Source organism: Pan paniscus, chromosome 12, assembly GCF_029289425.2.
Source record: "Pan paniscus chromosome 12, NHGRI_mPanPan1-v2.0_pri, whole genome shotgun sequence".
NCBI lineage: Eukaryota > Metazoa > Chordata > Mammalia > Primates > Hominidae > Pan > Pan paniscus.
In genome coordinates, this window is record NC_073261.2 from 93,010,468 (window position 1) to 93,031,759 (window position 21,292).

General features: G+C 41.8%; 1 protein-coding gene across 3 annotated transcripts in view; it reads right to left on the reverse strand.

Annotated features, from left to right (window-relative positions):
- RASGRP3 (RAS guanyl releasing protein 3) overlaps window positions 1-21,292 on the reverse strand; it is a 157,873-nt gene that overhangs the window by 73,242 nt on the left and 63,339 nt on the right. Inside the window, exon 1 of one of the 3 annotated variants that reach the window (XM_063594998.1) lies at window positions 14,792-15,210. The exons of 1 other annotated variant lie outside the window; for it this stretch is intronic. The gene's annotated coding sequence lies outside the window, so the exon portion shown is untranslated. Of the gene's footprint in view, window positions 1-14,791; window positions 15,211-21,292 lie in introns of those variants that run through there. One more of the 3 variants, XM_063594995.1, reaches the window with a different exon arrangement.

Below are 21,292 nucleotides of genomic sequence, written 5' to 3' on the forward strand. Positions count from 1 at the left end.
ATGTTATAAATAAATAAGTTGGAATACAAAAAGATTAAGTATTAATACATTTCCAATTGATTAATCAATCTATCCATCAACCAGTAAGCAGTTATTAAATAGTATCTTGTTTCTTTTTTTTTTCTGGGTGACACTTAAGTTTTACTTTTTTTATTTTTAATTTTTTTGAGACACAGTCTCGCTCTGTTGCCCCAGGCTGGGGTGTAGTGGCACGATCTTGGCTCACTGCATCCTCTGCCTCCCAGGTTCAAGTGAGTCTCCTGCCTCAGCCCCCCAAATAGCTGGGACAATAGGCAATGCACCACCACGCCCAGCTAATTTTTGTATTTTTAGTAGAGACGAGGTTTCCCTATGTTGGCCAGGCTGGTCTCAAACTCCCGGCCTCAAGCAATCCGCCTGCCTCGGCCTCCCAAAGTGCTGGGATTACAGGCATGAACCACCGTGCCTGGTCTAAATGTTATCTTTTAATCTGATAAAAGTGTAACTCTGACAACAAAAACAGCTAACTCTTACCTTGTCACAGAAAAAAATGTATCTGTTTTAGGCCCAGTATCCAAATCATTCTTTACTGGCTCAACAAATATGTCTCTACCTTCCAGACATTATGCCAGGGCCTGGGTATCCGGCAGTGAACTAAACAGGCCAGATGAGAAACTCTATGTGTGGATCTTGAGTTGCAGTTACATATACAATTTGGAGCTCCAGGGAAAGATCTGAGATGCAATTTACAATTGGGAGTTATCACCAGGTGAGCAGCATTTAGCACCATGGCAATGGCTCAGATCGCTCTGGAAGAAAGTATAAAGAGGCAGGACAAGAGGACCCACTCTTAAGCCTTGGGCTTTCCAACATCTAGAGGTCAGAGAGGGGAGGAGGAGCAGCAAAGCATCTTGTGGAGCTCCTGTCAGAGAAAGAGAAGGAAAACTTAAAAGCACGCTGTGCCATGAGGCCAGGGATAGAATGGAAGCTGAAGCTGTCAATCATGTTGAATGCTACTGCAAAGTTAAATAAGAGGAGAAAGGGAAATGATCTGCTTTTTTAGAACTTAACACAAGGAGGTCACTGGTGACCTTGACAAAGGTAGTTTTACAGAACTGTGGGCAGAGGCTAGGTTGGTGTGAGTGCAAGAGTAAATGAGAGGTAAAGAAACAAAGATAACGTGTGTAGAATATGAGCTCGACAAGTTTGTTTAGAACTGCAGTGAAGAGAAGTTGGCAGAGGTTGTGGCAAGCAAAGGATATTTTTAAAAGATGAGAGTTACTGAAGCACACCTATGCACTGATGAGGAGAACATAGTAGAGGAAGCTGAAAACTCAGAAGGAAGAGAAGATAACCAAAGGGAAGAGAATGGGTTCCAGTTATAATATGAAAGAAGGAAGAAGAACATGGTTACAAACATGGATAATAGTTATAATTAGTAAGGGGAACACGAGAAAGAATCACATAAATCAGAGATATACAGTCATCAGGTTGGCAGCAAGAGTGTATCAAATTAGCCTGCTCTGATGCCCTCAGTTCTCTTTTCCTGAGTTTTTGAAGATGAAAAAAGCCAGAAACAGAGAAATGAACTTCCCAAGTCCCAGGATCAACTGTCCCATGACTTACGACCTAAAGATCCCTTGTTCTGTCCTCATCAACAATGTGTCAACTGGGAGCAGGGGCTCACACCTGTAATCCCAGCACTTGGGGAGGCTGAGGCAGGAGGAGTGCTTGAGCTCACAAGTTCAAGACCAGTCTCGCCAACATGGTGAAACCCCCTTCTCTACAAATGATACAAAAATTAATCAGGTGTGGTGGTGCCTGCCTGTAGTCCCAGCAACTTGGGAGGCAGAGAGGTCACAGTGAGCCGAGATTGCACCACTGCACTCCAGCCTGGGCAATAGAGCCAGATCTTGCCAAAAAAAATAAAAAATAAAAATAAAACCCACAAAAAAATCTAAAGAAACAACTATGTGTCCCTCATTGCTTTGAATATTTTCTGCTGACTAAATATCAGTATCCTTGCCTGCCAACATTTGATCTTTTGGACACCAAAGAGTACTGTCAGCCTGTGTTGTGAACCATTCAACTTGGCTTTTCATTCTGAAGGACTGGCCATTTGACATCTCATCTCCACCCTGACGCCGATGCAGCAGTATTTCTGCAAGTGTATTAGGCCATCATCACTTACTGCTCAGCAGCAGACAAGCAAAAATGTTGCATGTAACTCATCTAAAGTGTCTTTGAAGGCATGTTTGCGTGAGATTTTTAATTGTTTCACATAGATCAGGATTTCTCAACCTTGGTACTATTGACATATTTGGTTGGATAATTGATTGTCATGCAGGGCTGTTGTGAGCATTTTGGGATGTTTAGCAGCATCATTGGTCTCTACTAACTAGATGCCAGTAATACTCCAGTGCCACTCCCAGTGGAGACTACCAAAAATGTCCCCAGACATTGCCAAATGTCCTTCGGAAGGCAAAATCACTCTCAGTTGAGAACCACTGATATAGACTGATGCCATAACATCAAAATGGAAACCAAAAAAAAAAAAAAAATCAGTCAAACCCCTAAAATCTTTTCTAGTATCAGAATGTCTGTTTCTTGTGTAGGCAAATGCCTGGCTATTTGACTGAGTTTTTCAGTTTCCAAATGAATACTCGATATCTTCATCAACAAAAAACATTTGAATGAACATGTCTTTTAGACATCATCTCAACTTGATTTTTAATTCTTGAACCAATCAGCAAGATTTAACATGTCAGAATTCGACATAATTGAGAACATTTTAAAGCTTTCTAGGTCCAAATGTATTCCCCGCCTGACTAACTGGTGGATTTTGGCCCTTGTTTTATTCCTGTGTTAATCATTTTCAGTTGTGTTTTATTTTTGCTTTTTGTCATCAGCTGCTTTAATACTCTTCTGGAGGAAGTCAGAGGATAAATATGAACACAGGCATTTTTTTTCCATTGTGTATGGAGAGTTCTTTTTTTGTGAGAGCATTTTACCTCCTTTCCTACGGCCCAACTACTTGGTCCCATTGAGCCTTGAGCAATCTCACAATGACTTGATATAGAAAGCATTACCTTTTTACTAATAAAGCATCTTCTGTGTTCCATTATTACTATTCAGAGTTGTTAGAGGTAAGGAGTGATGCTCAATGAGAAACTATTAGAAGTAATTTGTTCTAGTACCAGCTCTGTCAGTTACTGGCAAAAAGCTTGCATTTCTAGGTGTCAGTTTCTTTACATTCAAATTCAATTAACACTTACTTAGAGAAACGTGCTTTGCCAGGACAATACTTGATAGTTACTCAAAGGCTGTTTTGTAGTAGGATGTGGCTGCTCTGTAGAGCAACAACTTTTGAAAATCAAGAGGTTCTCAGTTTCTTGCTTTCATAAATAATCGAGTAAGAATCAGCCATGAATTGTGTTAATCTTTCTTGAATCATGGCTTTTCCCATTGAGAAAATAAACGTATAAGTTTAATCTCTCTTGTGTGAAATATAAATTCTGCAATAACTAACTCTAGTTGGTAATATACATATATACATGATAAAATGTTTAGGAATGAAGTGTACTGCTGTCTGCAACTATGTTGCCCAGGCTGGTCTCGGAATTCCCGAGCTCAAGTGATCCTCCTGCTTCAGCCTCTCAAAGCGCTAGAATTACAAGCATGAGCCACCATGGCTGGCATTAATGGCTTTCTTAAGGTGCAGCAATCAGAATTATTCCAAATGCTCTGAGTCTCAAAGTTTTGTTGTTTTCTTGAGATGAGGTCTCACTATGTTGCCCAAACTGGCTTCAAACTTCTGGACTCCAGCAATCCTCCTGCCTCAGCCTTCCGAATAGCTAGGACTACAGGTGGAAATCTCAAACTTTTGTTTGAGGGTAATAGGAAGATATTTTTTGATTTGTTTCCTGTAGTCTCTGTATAATGCTGAACCAGGCTAACAGTTTTTCAAGGCATCCTTTCCCTATATAGGCTAATGGCATATTCATATGCTGATTATTCAAATTAAAACCTCCAAAACTTCTTTAACTCCCTCCTTTCCTGCATACCCAAATACAATTAATCTCAAGAACTATCAACTTTACCTTTTAAACATTTTGAAAATTCTTCCACCCTCTCTATTATCATTGTCTTGGTTCGAACCTATCTTTGAAGTCTTCTTTTGGTATTTGGTATTTTTCTTTCTCTGATCTGTCCTCCTTATTGCCTTCAGAAATTTTTTTCCAGAATGCAAATGTATTCATGTCATCCCTCTACTTGACAAACTACAATAAAATTAAGAATTATTATTAATTATTTTGGATATCTGAATGACATTGTGAACTTTTTAAGAGAACTTATCTTTTAGAAACACATACTAAAATATTTACAGATGGAACGATGAAATATCTGGGATTTACTTCAAAGCTAATATGGGAAGGGGAGAACATCGGTACGGATATATAAATTAAATAAGAATGACCATGAATTGAAAATTGTTAAAGTTAGATAATAAGTGGGGGTTAATTATCATTTATTTTGTCTATTTTTATATATGGTTGAAATTTGCCATATATAAATCGGTTCTCAAAAATACCGACATGCTTCAGAAGGGCAAACACTACTGTTAATCACCCAGAACCACCTTATCTTTGCTCCTTTTCTCCTGTCCCTCTTCCAACATGTAATCTATGATTCAGCTCTAATAAGTTACACATTAGTCCTGGAATGCACTGTTTCAAATATAGTCTTTTTCTTCTTGAACAATGACTTTTTATCCTTTTATACCCAGCTTAAATGTCACCAACCCAAGGGAATCATCCCTGATTCATCCTGATAAAGTTAGTTATCTCCTTTCTCTGAATTCCCACAGAACATTTTGGAAACATTCTCTTTTACAGAATATACATTTACGTATTGTAAGATGATTATTGTAACCTTTTAAAAATATTGATCTATTTAACTAAACAGTAAAATCCTATGGGATAAATTCTATATTCTTCATGTTTGTGCAATATGCAGCACAAAAGCATATGTTTAGAAATACCAAGTGAGGCCAGGCGCGGTGGCTCACACCTGTAATCCCAACACTTTGGGAGGCCGAGGTGGGCAGATCACTTGAGGTCAGGAGTTCAAGACCAGCCTGGCCAATATGGCAAAACGCCATCTCTACTAAAACAAAATACAAAAATTAGCTGGGTTTAGTGGTGGGCACCTGTAATCCCAGTTACTCAGGAGGCTGAGGCAGGAGAATTGCTTGAACTAGGAGACAGAGGTAGCAGTGAGCCAAGATTGTGCCACTATACCCCAGACTAGGTGACAGAGTGAGACTCTCTCTCTCTCAAAAAAAAAAAAAATAAAAGAAAGAAAGAAAAGAAAAGAAATACCAAGTGAATCATCTTGTATGAAAATATGTTCTGGATGTTGTCCCTTACTTTTGTTACCTACATGGAAATCCTATATTCTACTAGACTGTACTTCCTGAAGTTTTGGTTGAGAAAAATTTCTAAAACTGGCGATTAAAGCTCAAAACAATTTTCCAAATATATTAGCCTCTCTTCCACAAGTTAGATGTGAGATGGTGTTCCAAATAGTTGCAGAATTTTATGCATGACACATGTCTCAGTCATCTTTGTAGCTGAAAAAGACAAACCTTCAATTCTTACATAATAAATCCACCATCATTGGCTTAAGTCAACCAAAGTTCCCGCAAATTCCAAAGAGAGGTTGAAAGCAATATTCCTTCTAAAAACATAAAGAATTAAAATAGCATGAGATATTTTACACTGGTTCTGCTTCAACGTCTGCTTGGCCCTTTTATCTATCTGTAATCATGGCCCCAAGAAACATTTCATGGGAATGAATATGATTGTCCCTCTTGATGCCAATATTATGTCACTTCTTATAAAAACCAAATATATTTTAAAGCAAACTGTCACTGCTAGTTAATCAGCTAGTCCAACAGTCAAGATCATTTCCATACCTGTCACCATCTGAGATAGTATAATGATTTTTGGGTGTTGCCAAAGGCTTAGCTCTGCAGTAGCACCCTGCCAAAGATACAGAGCAGCACAGTTGAGAGAACACCTCAGTAATAAAAAGTGAGTGTGTTCTGGGTAGAAGCTAAAAGAAGACTGCAGGGTGCAATCACAAATCCAGAGTCCAGGGATATTTGTCCTACAGCATCCTTCTAATAGAAATGGGTATGTATTAGGCATGACAATGACATAATGTCAATTGCATGACAAGGACAGCAGAATCTCACCTTCACAGAATGGCTTCCCTTTTCATAGAGTTTTGTTGTTGTTTTGAGACGGAGTTTCACTCTTGTTGCCCAGGCTGGAGTGCAATGGCACAATCTTGGCTCATCGCAACCTCTGCCTCCTGGGTTCAAGTGATTCTCCTGCCTCAGCCTTCCAAGTAGTTGGGATTATAGGCATGCACCACCACACTTGGCTAATTTTGTATTTTTAGTAGAGACTGGGTTTCTCCTTGTTGGTCAGGCTGTTCTCAAACTCCTGACCTCAGGTGATCCGCCTGCCTCAGCCTCCCAAAGTGCTGGGATTACAGGCGTGAGCCACCGCACCCGGCCAAGGGCATCAGCTTTAACACAGGCATAGTGAGAGACAGTGTGATTGGATGAAAAAGGCACCTACTTTGTTTCCAGGCAGACTAGGACTAGACTCTTACTCACTGGCTTGTGACCTTCTACAAGGTATATGACTTCTCTAAAATTTATTTTTCTCTTCTGCAAGAGTGCTAATGCTGTCTACCTCTCAGTGATGTGAAAATAAGCGTTATTTTATTTCCTCTCTCACTAGCAGACACAATTTAAATGCCTACAAGAGAAGGAAAGTAGAAAGAGATGGATTAATTTCAGAATCAAGAGTGACTGGGGAGAGAAATGGACAGAGAAATCTCCAGCACCACCATTCAGACTGGGTGCTGTCCTTATCATAAAAAAAAAATGGTCTCTAAAGCATCGTGTCAACTCATATGATTTTGAACGGCAAGCATTCCATGCATAAATGGAATACTTTCTACTTTTAAAAAACAGAACTGAAAGCTGAGCAGAATTCAAAGTTCAGTCAAATTGAACTCATGGTATGAGTTTTCCAGAACCAAATATGGAGATTATACCCAATTCTTATTTAAAACTGTTTAAAATTCTTGAGTAGTTTATCAGCTCCAGAAATCGATATTAACTTGAGACTTGAAGAGATTCATCCCTGATAGTCACAAGCAAGTTGTTAGAGTGTGGCCAGAAAAGGACATTTCTTCTTTACTCCTTTCATTCCAGGTCTAGGGAGTTCTGTAAAACCAACCCATGTGTGCACATTCCTAGGAAAGAATTCCTTCTGGTATCTTCCCAAAGTTAATTTAGGTAAAAGACTCCAAGGAAACTTGGTTCAGCCAAATTTGAATTGCTGGATGGAGGGGAAATTTTTACTTTCTCAAAACAAAACAGAGAAGTGACGAAGCCAATTTTTTTTTTAATGGAGTCTGATTCCATCACAGATTGATCACCTCTCTGTCTGAGTTCTTCCATAGCTTGTCGCTCCTCCTTTTGGTCAATTCATTAACTATTAAGGTCTCTAGCATAGTACAAACACCCCAGATGGGAAAAGGACAAGCAATTAAAACTGCATACATACACTCAAATGTGGTTATTTGTCTGTGATTTTGAAACAATTCAACAACAGAAAAGTAGTGACTAGGCCGGGCGCAGTGGCTCACACCTGTAATGCCAGCACTTTGGGAGGCCGAGGCAGGCGGATCACTTAAGGTCAGGAGTTCTAGACCAGCCTGGTCAACATGGCAAAGCCCCGTCTCTACTAAAAATACAAAAATTAGCCAGGCATGGTGGCAGGTGCCTATAGTCGCAGCTACTCAGGAGGCTGAGGCAGGAGAATCGCTTGAACCTGGGAGATGGAGGTGGCAGTGAGCTGAGATTGTGCCACTGCACTCCAGCCTGGGTGAAAGAGTGAGAATCCGTCTCAAAAAAAAAAAAGATAGTGACTAAAACATGCCTCTGGGATTAGATATGAATTTAACTTTTTTCCATATTTTTTCCCTAAGTTACTAGTTCTCTGTCAAAGTTGCACCTGGAACATATTAAGAGTTGAAACTCTGAGAACACTTATAATACTTTAGCAAATCAATGGCATAATGATCTTTCCAAGGGGCTTAGAACCTATTGTGGGGTGGAGATCGATCCACCTGAACCAACAAAGATAAGGCAGCATTTGACAAATAGGGAAGACTTCAGAAAATAAAATTACCAATCTATTCAAATAGAAACTTAAAAGATGGGATATCTACAACCACAGAAATCACTTACACATTGAGTTGAATTCTCCATTTACAATAGGGGCATCAAGGTTTCTATTACCCTACCCTAGATTATAGACCATAATCCAGGAAGTTATACTTTTAACTTACTATTTCATATTCTTTTTTTTTTTAATTATAGTTGTTCCCTTTTGTCCTCTTGAAAGGCAAAGAAATTTCTGATTATTATAGTAATCACTAAAGAAAAATGCTCAAGTCAGCTCAGACATTAAACATTTTTCAGAATATTTTTTAATTCAAAGAAGGCTACCTTTCACATTCATACTCAGAAAAAGTTACTTTAGAAAGAAACACTATAAGAGAGACTCTTGTCACAAAGCTGCCCACATGTTTTTCCCCTACCTCTAAGCCCTGGCCATGACAATATGCACTGTAAAATCATCAGGCAACATGCACTGCCATTTTTATGATCTTGGCAACATTCTGATGATGCTGTCATACAATGAACTGAATTGCCATATTGGGAAACTGACAGATAGTGAAGCGTCGCCATTATTCTAGCAAGTTAAGACTCTCTCAGTTGTGGGCAGATAATCGTGCAGAGGGAAATGATCACAGTGGACACTATTCATGGTAGTTAGAATGCACTATACCTCCACAGGAATAAAGGTGCTATACTCAGGCAGAACTTTCAAGAATGCCGATGGTTTTGTTGGGCAAGGAGCGTGCACACTGAAGAGCAGACTGCAGTTTTCATACCTCAGGAAACAACCAAATTGTCTCTAAAAGCTGAACGTTACATCATGCCATAGTCGGTATAACTCCAACTTGACTACATGAGTCTTCAAGACAGAAAAATGATCACTAAGTTCCCTTAAAAACATTACCCTAAGCTGCGGCCCGGCACGGTGGCTCACGCCTGTAATCTAAGCACTTTGGGAGGCCCAGGCAGGCAGATCACGAGGTCAGGAGATCAAGACCATCCTGGCTAACACAGTGAAACCCTGTCTCTACTAAAAATACAAAAAAATTAGCCCGGCATGGTGGCGGGCGCCTATAGTCCCAGCTGCTCGGGAGGCTGAGGCAGGAGAATGGTGTGAACCTGGGAGGTGGAGCTTGCAGTGAGCCGAGATCGTGCCACTGCACTCCAGCCTGGGCGACAAAGCGAGACTCCATCTCAAAAAAAAAAAAAAAAAAAAAATTACCCTAAGCTAGCCAGGCACAGTGGCTCATGCCTATAATCCCAGCACTTTGGGAAGCCAAGGTGGGTGGATCACCTGAGGTCAGGAGTTCGAGACCAGCCTGGCCAACATGGTGAAAACCCGTCTCTACTAAAAATACAAAAATTAGCTGGGTGTGGTGGTGCACGCCTGTAGTCCCAGCTACTCAGGAGGCTGAGGCAAGAGAATTGCTTGAACCTGGGAGGCAGAGGTTGCAGTGAGCCAAGATTGTGCCACTGCACTCCAGCTTGGGTGACAGAGTGGGACTCTGTCTGAAAAAACAAACAAACAAAATTATCCTAAGCAAATACGGTGTCTGAAGACTAAGCTGACCCTGTTTCCAAAGTCAAATATCCATAGGCTTTGGAAATATCATGAGTGGCATGTCACAAATCGGTTATCCAGTCACTCTTTGCCTATCTGAAGAGAATACAAATTACACAACTTTTTATCACCAAAGATAATTCCACAGATTATGTAAGTGCATGGTCATGAAATAGTTGAAATTGGTCTTTCTTTGAAAGATAGCATAACTAGGCCAGGCGCAGTGGCTCATGCCTGTAATCCCAGCACTTTGGGAGGCCGAGGTGGGTGGATCACCAGGTCAGGAGATCGAGACCATCCTGCTAACATGATGAAACCCCGTCTCTACTAAAAATACAAAAAAATTAGCCAGGCGTGGTGGCAGGCGCCTGTAGTCCCAGCTACTCAGGAGGCTGAGGCAGAAGAATGGCGTGAACCCAGGAGGCGGAGCTTGCAGTGAGCCGAGATCGTGCCACTGCACTCCAGCCTGGGCGACAGAGTGAAACTCCATCTGAAAAACAAAAACAAAACAAAAGAACGATAGCATAACTAACAGAAAAAGCCTGGCACTTGGAGTCAGTAGACAAGAGATATAGTTGAGCTCTGACAGTTACTTTTCCCATGACCATAGACAAGTCACTCATTTTCTCTCGTCCTCTATTTCCTCTTTGAAAACAATGGTGATGATACCCTCCCTCTTTCATGGGATTATGGCAAGGTACAAGAAAGTGCTTTATGCCAGCATACATAAATGCAGGGGTTTGACTTCTCAATACCAAAGATGAGCTCCAAGATCAAAGCACAGCGACTCTACACACCACAGACTCTGAAGCTATAATAATCACTTGAAACAGCAAAAAAATCCAAAGACTTCAAATCCCATAGAGCAGTGGAAACATGACACAGGAGCTGTTAACTCCAGGGACTGTAAGTGAGCAATCAATACCAAGGGAAAGGAGGATCCAGGAAAGTTAACTTTTTGGAAGCAGATGTCTTTGAAACACACAATTGGGCAAAAACAAAGAAACAAAATAGGCATTGTATCCCAGAATGTGTTTCCTTATTGTAAAAGGACCCCAAAACGAATCAAGCATTTTATTTTCTTTCAAATCAGCTCCAGAGTATGACTTGTGGACTCTGTCGTGATTCTGAGTCCACTTCACGTGTACCCATATAACACCCCCTGTACAAAGCCAATTTCTACAGAAGTGAGCAATTCCTACCAAGGATTGGAGGCAATTCCCAGTGGTTGTGGTCTAGCAAACCACATCACTGACTACTACTGAGTTGGGCTTAGTTTTAGAGGCAGCAGGCAGGTGGGATTAAAGATTAAAAATTCTTCTTTCATGCGGGCTGGGCGCAGTGGCTCACGCCTGTAATCCCAGCACTTTGGGAGGCCGAGGCAGGTGGATCACCAGGTCAGGAGATCGAGAGCATCCTGGCTAACACAGTGAAACCCCGTCTCTACTAAAAATACAAAAAAATTAGCCGGGCATGGTGGCGGGCGCCTGTAGTCCCAGCTACTCGGGAGGCTGAGGCAGGAGAATGGTGTGAATCCTGGAGGCGGAGCTTGCAGTGAGCCGAGATCGCACCACTGCACTCCAGCCTGGGCGACAGAGCGAGACTCCATCTCAAAAAAAAGAAAAAAAAAATTCCTCTTTCATGCTATAAATAGCTTGATCTTCAAAATGTGTAATCTTGCCAGAACGACCTTGCAGAAACACTGATAACTTCCTCAGAAATATCCACACATGGCATACTTGCTTGATTTTCCTCCTGATTAATCAAAGGTCCCCTGTTGATTACATACTACCTGGTGCTCTTTCCCATTATCTCCAACCCTAATTTTGACACTTAACCTAAAGTGGAGGAATGTGGACAGCCAAATGACATTTTTAAAAGGATTCAGGAGGCAGGTTTCTTAAGGGCTCTGCATGTCTGATGACCCAGAAAATCCACAGGTTTATGGCCCACCCGTGAGACAGTCAGAGCTTTAGATATGCAACTGGTGTGTGGAGAAGTATGACTCAGGGTAAATGGCAGGTGCAGGCAGCGAAGAAAAGCATACCTCTCCTCCCTCGCCACTGCCAGGTAGTCCCCTGCCCTGTGACCCACCCCTTACACCCACAGCTCAAAAAAACAGAGCAGAGTGGCAGAGTGCATGGTTTCTATTCATCAACAACCTACTCAGACAACCAACCCTCCAGGCTGAGCAAAGGGGATGGGCCTGATAATAGCTTTATCAACACTAAGCCAGCTATTTGGGGTGGGGCATGGGTGGAGTGGCTGTCCTCCAAAGGAAAGGAGTGACAGGAAAAATGGAGGGAAAGGCCAGAAGGGGCATGGGAGCCGTGTGCTGGAGGTTAATAACAAAGTTCCCGGTTGCTGTTCTTACCAACATCAAGACCGTCACTGAACTATTTTCAAAGAGAAAAACATGCCATCAGCCAGCGATCCTATAGAGAGAGCTTGGGCTTGGACTGTCACAGGGGGAAACCTAGCCCTTCCTATCATGGAGAGCTCGAAAAGGGCATAACGCACATTGTGTGTGTAATCATATTGTGCTGGAAATACTCTCATTTGCATGTTGTGAGTTTTTACATTTAAATGTGTGGGATTCCACTTTTATTTTTTAATGTATACAGGTTCTACAGTCAGATCCATTTGTGCCTCCTGTCTATGTTACATATGGTCAAGTAACTAAGGGTGTCCCTCCTATCTGTGTTACGTATGGTCAAGAACCTCAGTTTCCTATCTATAAAACTGGAATAATAATATATAACAGAGTTATTGTGAGGAGACTATGAAAATGAATATACTTGTTTAGCACATCATTTGGCATAGTAAGTGCACACTAAACGTAAGGGATTGTTATTAGCGTTGAAATTATGATGGAAGCCTTGAGCTCTCTCTTCTGGCTCTGCACTGTAACTCCGATAAATTTGCTACAGTTTCCTCATCTTTCAAATGAAAGAGTTAAATCGCACATTCTATCATTCCTATCCAGGTCAAAAAGTCTTTGAGTCAATGGATGTACTATCTGCAAGTAAAATCATTATTTTTTATTATTTTGCTATTAATATTTTGAAAAGTCATGGGTTTTTCAAAAGAGTCTGTTGGCTCTCAAAAATACAGCAGTTGGATAATTCAACTGCTCCCATTTAGACATTCCATTTTATTATGAGAGGCTCGATGATTCCAGAGACACAATTTCACCAGAGGGTTCTCTTCCACTATCAACCTGTGGAAAATCTGAAACTATACCAGGAACAAACTCCCTAAAGAATGACTCAGGAGGAACCCCCTCCCCCAGCAGTCAGACAGGGAAGTCACAGACCACATGGCCGCGGGCTGACCCAAGGACCTCACACAAATGCCATACCGAGGAACAGAGAAGTTGGGACTATTTTTCCTCACTGGCCACTCTACATTTTGTGGATTCTTCTACATTTGAAGGAAAAGAAGGTGGAGAACTTCTCAGTGTCAGACTAGCCATTTGTTTAGACACGGCATCCGAAACTGCTTCCATCAGAGAACAGTGGTTGGTGTGGTATTCAAGACCCACTGTGTTGAGGGAAACTCCATCGCAGAAGTGCCGTGCCCTGGGTCATTTTTAATCCATTCTCCACAAACAACAAAGGATGGTAAGGGTGGGGAGAGAACAGTGTTCCCTCATGGCAGGGGGCAGAGGGCGAAAGAAAACCGTATAGCTTGAGCCTGTATGAGAATCCATTTGTCACACAAGGAAACAAGCGCACTCCAGGTTGTCCTAGGCTTATCACAAGCAAAACAACTATTTGGTGAGACTTCAAATAAAAACAGCCCCTCTCTGCCCACCCTCCTCAAGATCCATGCAATCTCCAGAAACAGGAACCTGTTTGGTTATCTCCCTGCAGCCTCTGATTCAAAGACCTGTCACTTTCAGAGCTTTACGTCATCAGTTTAGAGCTCTGCCCTCTCTCTTTTCCCCTTTTGCCTTTCCTCTGAAGCATTCTGTCTGGTGACTACCAAGGAAGGACAAAAGTCACCGAACAACAGCTCAGTTCCAGCATGGTGCCTGCTTTGCTGCTCGCCCAAGAGCAAGCACCATTACTGCTGAATGAACCTGAGAAGGAGCCGGTCCTCTCCGTAATTTGGATGCCAGGCCTCCCAGAGTTAATCATCAGCTGCAGGCAGCACTTTCCCAGTCAGGTCATAAACAAAGAAGAAACAGCCTGAGTATCACGAAAACACTAAAATAAGGAAGACCAGGGGCAACTGAACATTTTAAAGTAATGAAGGTGAAGGAAGACCAGGGGCAACTGAACATTTTAAAGTAATGAAGGTGAATTAGCTTGTTGGGGGGAAAAAAAGTCGCTATAAAATACAGCTTTCAATTAGTTGGAAACCATGCAAGAAATCTAAATATGATTTCTAATGTGAATCTAAATATTATTTTGTCAGTCTTCTATATTGCAGACAGTTCTACACAGTTAAATGAGATATTCTCAAAAATTGAATAGGAAAAATCAAATCAGCCATACAATAAATTCACAAGTTACTTTAAACAACTACGTTTTCAGGTTTCAGTGGTAGAAACAGATTAAAATCAAATCTAGTCATCAACTCACTTCAATGAAGTCTCTACTTCATAACCTGAATCTTGACTTTGAACCTAAACACCATGGACTAGAAAAATCTTGAACACTGGGGAAAAAACTTTCTGTTTCCTAGACAGGAATGAAGCCATATGCCCCATTCATCCTCAAAGTTACAAGACACCGTTGCCGAAAATAACAGGTTCTAAAAAAGGGCTGTGAAAACACCAATGGCTGTTAACAGGTACAAATAAAATATCTCCTTCTATTGTGCCAGAGGGAAACCAAAATCAAAATAAAAAGTTGTTGGTGGCTTGCAGCGCACACACACACACACACACACACACACACACACACACACACACACACACACACGGAGAGGGAATGAAAGAGAGAGAGAGAGAGGAAAGTTCTCCAGTTACTTACTAGGGTGGTTTTGTCGTGGTATTTTTCACATCAGCACTCTGCCTGTCCAGCTGCCAAGTGCCGGAGCACGCCGAGAGCAGCTGTTTCCTTCAAGCTGGGGCTCTGAGTCTTAACCAGTCACATGTACCTCCTGATAAATACCGCCCGCCACCGTGCCAGGAGGTCAGAAACTGAAGATCATTCTTCTCCTCACTCGCAAACCACCTCATAACCCCTGAGTTGGCTCAGCCATCTCATGAGCATGCAGAGCGGGATATTCCACAATTTGTTTTCCTTTAGTGACAAAAGCCAAACAGCTGATAAGTCACACTGAAGGGCAGGTCACTGCAAGTGGAAAGTTAAATGTGTTTGCGTGTGTGTGTGTGCAGAGGGGGAGACTGGCAGGCTCCATGCTCTCTCATCTCACTCAAGTTTTCACTGGGGCTCTCCAACAGCAAGAGAGAGGATCACCAACTCGCACAGCAGGTGGAAGTTGCTCTGTGTTAACCCCGGAGTACAACTGTTTGGTTTCATTTTCTCAGAATCTCCAGTTTGTTAGACGACCCACAAGCCTGACTAGGTGGCTGGTGCTGGGGAAGGCAGACCCTCACTCACCATCTAAGAATGCTTAGGTTGGACTTCAAAGGCCGGGGCTGCTAAGCCAAGGGACGCTGAGGGGCAAATATGGGAGGGGTTAATGAAGACTATCAAAGACAGCTTTATCTGAAGAGCTCTTGGAAGTGATTTCAGGTATCTGTTGAATTGCATCGAGCAGCTGAGATTATCAGCCGGCGAGTGTGAATGCAAACAGAAATTATCACCAAGTTGACAACGCGCTTTACAGACGCACTACTGCCCCCTTTGGTGTGCTGGGAACTTGGAGGGAATTGCCGTTTTCTGTGCTGCTCGCAAACGTGGCAAACCATCCCTGATGTTTTGTTGAATTCATATGTCTCACCTGAGCTGATATTCCCACCCTTCCCTTTTCATCATCCCTTCCAAGGAAAGGCCTTGAAGTATCTGACTTTGCGTAGTGTCTGACCTTGGATGTCTGACTTCTTGGTATAGTAAGGGTGACACTTCCCCTAATCAGTGTCTGAGCCTGCCCTTCAGGTAGAGATATGACATAGAGGCAGCCTATTTGGCAAAGTGAACATCCAGAAAAGATGGTTGAAGTCCCCCAGGGGATTTCTGAACCATAATGTGCCTGTTAAACTATTAACCCTGATTTTTAACACATAATATCTTACTCAGTGTAAGAGCCTGTGTGAGTAATCTTTTATATTTAGGCTTTGTCTCATAATTATTTACAGTGTTAATCAAACCAGAAATTTCCCTCCATATAGAGGATATAGAATAAGAGAAAAAGACAGAAAACCCTCAGTCTCACCATATTATCAGGGCAGTAATTTGTTGTCAACTTGTGAGAGTCCAAAGAGCAAATGGGAAAATTTTGTAAGCACCAAAACAAATCCCTTCCTCAGCATTTCAAGTTAGTAATAGAAATAAACTTCAGATATAAAAATGCAATGCATAAAATACACATTTCCCTCACAGGCATTTTTGTTTATGTGTTGATGTGACAATCTTCAATTAGAAACAGAAAAAGAGGCCTACTGAGGATTTGAAACATTATTTTGATTTACTTACCCCCTTGTATTTACAGTAATAGAAACTTTTGTGATCTGATGGCATCCATCAATCACTTTGTTTACCATTGACTGGGTTAATTATTCTGATGATCCATTGCATGCCACATAAAGAAACAGGGACTTCTAGAAACTCTTCAATGCCCAACAGCGACAACAGCCTCAGGAAAGTTAAGTTGTATTAGTCCATTCTTGCATTGCTATAAATACTTGAGACTGGGTAATTTATAAAGAAAAGAGGTTTAATTGGTTCATGGTTCTGCAGGCTATGGAGGAAGCATGATACTGGCATCTGTTCGGCTTCTGGGGAGGCCTCATGAAACTTACAATCATGGTGGAAGGCAAAGTGGGAGCAGATGAGTCACATGGCCAGAGCAGGAGCAAGACAGACAGGGGGCACTTCTAAATGACCAGCGCTTGCCAGAACTCACTATCAGCTGGGTGTTGTGGCTCATGCCTATAATCCCAGCACTTTGGGAGGCTGAGGAGGGTGAATCACCTGAGGTCAGGAGTTTGAGACCAGCCTGGCCAACATGGCAAAACCCTGTCTCTACTAAAAATACAAAAATTAGCCGGGCGTGGTGGTGTGCTTGAACCTGGGAGGCAGAGGTTGCAGTGAGCCAAGATCAAGACCGCACCACTGCACTGCACTCCAGCCTGGGCAACAGAGTGAGACTCTGTCTTAAAATAAACAAATAAATAAAAGAACTCACTCACTATCATGAGAACAGCACTAAGAGGATGGTACCAAACCATTAATGAGAAATCTGCCCCTAAGATCCAATCACTTCCCACCAGGCTCCACCTCCAACACTGGAAATTACATCTCAACATGAGATTTGGGTGGGCACAACATCCAAACTACATCATAAGTGTAAAGCAGGAGTCCCCAGCCCCCATGCCATGGACAGGTACCTGTCCATGGTCTATTAGGGGCCAGGCTGCACAGCAGGAGGTGAGCAGCAGTCAAGGGAGCATGACCATCTGAGCTCTGCCTCCTGTCAGATCAGCTGTGGCATTAGATTCCCATAGGAGCACGAACACTATTGTGAACTGTGCATGCGAGGGATCTACACTGCATGCTCCTTATGAGAGTCTAATGCCTGATGATCTGAGGTGGAACAGTTTCATCCTGAAATCATCTCCATCCCCTCATTCCCAGTCCATGGAAAAATTGTCTTCCATGAGACTGGTCCCTGGTGCCAAATACATTAGAGACCACTGGTGTAGAGGTTCTTTTCTAGTTCTATAGCCAGGAGAGGAAGGGATGGATCCTAAATCCTCCCTATGAAGCAAACTGTTAACACAGAGGCCAAGACCCAGGACCCTTTCAGTCAGAGTCCAGGAGTGTGACTAAAGGTTCTACAATAACACAGCCTTGCAAAGAAATGGGGGAGATCCCATCTTTCTGCCCACACTCCCTACCAGTTCCAAGCATTGTCTTCGACTCAAGAAGAGGTGCCCTCTTCCTGTCAAGAGGCCACCTCCTACCTCGGCTTTGTGTCTCACCCTGTGTCTCCCACCTGTTTAGGACTCTCGACAACAACCACGCCTTCTCTTGCTCTCAGCGTGTGCTCCTCATTAGCTAAACATGCTCACATTCTCACATTGTCTTTATATCCTAACAACAGTCTTTCTGATTTTTTGCTTTTTTTTTTGAGACGGAGTCTCACTGTGTTGCCCAGGCTGGAGTGTGGTGGCGCGATCTCGGCTCACTGCAAGCTCCGCCTCCCAGGTTCAAGCCATTCTCCTGCCTCAGCCTCCTGAGTAGCTGGGACTACAGGCACCTGCCACCACGCCCAGCTAATTTTTTGTATTTTTAGTAGAGACATGTATTTTTAGTAGTAACATGGGGTTTCACCATGTTAGCCAGGATGATCTCCATCTCCTGACCTCATGATCTGCCCACCTCGGCCTCCCAAAGTGCTGGGATTACACGCGTGAGCCACCGCCCCCAGCCAGACTTGCTCTTTTAATTACTGCCCTAACTCCTGCATTCCCTCCACAACTAAACTCCTGAAAAAATACTTGTCTTCACCATCTCACATCCTATTTACTCTCAACCTGCTTGTGGCTTGGCTTTTTTTCCCTCACTTCACTGAAACTGCTCTTTCCAAGTCCCCAAAGACCAAAGGCAACCGACACTTTTTGCTTTTTTTTTTTTTTTGAGACGGAGTCTTGCTCTGTCACCAAAGTGCTGGGATTATAGGCATGACCCACCGCGCCCGGCAATTTTCATGTTTTTAGTAGAGACGGGGTTTCACCATGTTGGCCAGGATGGTCTCGAACACCTGACCTCGTGATCTGCCCGCCTCAGCCTCCCAAAGTGCTGGGATTACAGGCGTGAGCCATCTTACTTGACCTTTTCGCTCTATTTGTCCCAACTGACCAAGCACCCCTTGAAAAGCTCTCCCATGGCGTCTATAAAATTTTACTACTACCTCCTTCATCCTCGGGTCTGGGCTTCTCTTCTGCTATCCGCCCCTTAGGTGTGAAAATCCTCTCTTCTCATCTTGCACTCTTACCGCCCCTCATATGTTCTGATTTATTACTGAAGGTCTGCGGTGATTTCCTAATTAATCACCTTGCCTCCAAAAAGCCTGTCTCTGCTCTCAATGTATGTTTTACACGCTAGGACTGAAAGCCTCTCCGGGCCATCGTAGGCAACTTTGTATTCCCAGAACCTTCAGGGCTTCACTCCCACTCTAGCTGCCTGCTGCTTTTGTACCTTTCGCTGCAGTTGCATTTCTTTCTGTATTATAATTAGGTCTACATGTGTCTGTGTTCCATCCAAACTTTATCAATCTAAGACAAAGCTTATGACTTATTCATTTTATATCCTGCAATGCCTAATACAATGCCTGGCATGTATGAGACACATGGTGGAAACAATCCTCGATGAATAAATGAATAATTAAAGAGAAGGATCTTCTGTCTAGCCCATTAAGAAAAAAATATAAGAAAAGTTTGCAAAACTTGATTTTATATTCGGCTACCAAAAAAAAATTGTAAGTAATTTCTTTCCAAAAGAAATTGGCCATATTCTGTGATCACACTGTAATAAAACTATACATTAATTACAAAAGTGTAAGTCAAAAAGACCCCAAGCTCTTGGGGAAACTTTAGAGTTCTTAAAAAAAAAATCATTGATTGGAGAATAAATTAAAAACACAATTACAGAATGAATGCTTAGAAGGTTTCAGTGATGAGAATACCGCATATCAAATATTGGGAGACATAGCCAAAATAATAATTAGAAGCAAACTGACCCAGGAAGAAGTCAAAAAACAACAGATCAGTAACCATGGAAAAATGTAAAAGTTAATAAGGAATTATTTCCAAAAAAAGCTCTTAGTTCAGATTACTTACACAATCAAGTTCTAACTGAGCTTCAAGCAGAATTAACTCCCATGGTATATGAAGTGTTCAAGTGGACAAAAGTAACAGAAAGCTAACATAATACCCTGTCTTAAAAAAAAAAAAACTGATAAAGCATAATAAAGAAAATCACAGACTAACTTCATACGTAAACATAGGTTGCCCTAAAGATGTAAAAAATAAGGCTGGGAATAGTGGCTCACCCCTGTAACCCCAGTGCTTTGGGAGGCCAAGGTGGCAGGATCACTTGAAGCCAGGAGTTTGAGATCAGCAGGGGCAACACAGCGAGACCCCATCTCTAAAAAAAAAAAAAAAAAAAATAGCCCAGTGTGATGGCAGATGCCTATAGTCCTACCAACCGGGGAGGCTGAGGCAGGAGGATCACTTGAGCCTAGGGGATCAAAGCTGCAGTAAGCTATGATCACACCACTGCACTCCAGACTGGGCAACAGAGAAAAACTTTTGGATTGCCACAATAATCTTGAAAAATCATTCGATAAAATTCAATATCAATTTTTTAATTAATGAAACAAAATTAAAAGACTGATTCTTAACATGATACTCATGTTAATTCAAATCTCAAATCAAACATAGGCATCATACTTAATGGTAAAATACTGGAAGTATTAATGTTAAAATCAGAAACAAGAAAAGCATGCTCATCATCACTACCATCCATTTAGCACTGTTCTAGACATTTGAGCCACTGCAACCAGGCAAGAAAAAGAAACTAAAGAAGAATTTTATGAGAAAAATGGAGACAAAAGTATTCAACCTGCAGATTGAGTAATATTCATTTCCTCAATAGAACAAACTAAAATTTGCTTCTAAATAATTAAAAAGTGAGGTGAACAGTTACAAATAAATATACAAAATAAGTACACAACATTAATTGTTTTGGCCACAGAACAATTATATGGAAATATATGAAATTTTCCATATAACCCACAAAAACTTAGAAAACATAATAGAAAATAATTCTTGGCCGGGCGTGGTGGCTCACACCCATAATCCCAGCACTTTGGGAGGCCAAGGAGGGTGGATCACAAGGTCAGGAGATCGAGACCATCCTGGCTAACACGGTGAAACCCCGTCTCTACTAAAAATACAAAACAATTAGCCAAGCATGGTGGCAGGCACCTGTAGTCCCAGCTACTCGGGAGGCTGAGGCAGGAAAATGGCATGAACCCGTCAGGCGGAGCTTGCAGTGAGCTGAGATCGTGCCACTGCACTCCAGCCTGGGCAACAGAGCGAGACTCCATCTCAAAAAAAAAAAATTCTTAGTTATAGTATTATTTATAATAGCAACAACAACAATAACATTTCTAGGAATAAAAAAAGTGAATAACCTATTTAAAAATGTAACTTTACAGAGAAAATTAAAAACAGTTTGATACATTTCTGTATTGGAAAGTTTTTCTGTATTGGAAAACTTAACATTGTAAATATATTAATTCTCCCTCAAATTAATTTATAAATATAATCAAATTTTGCT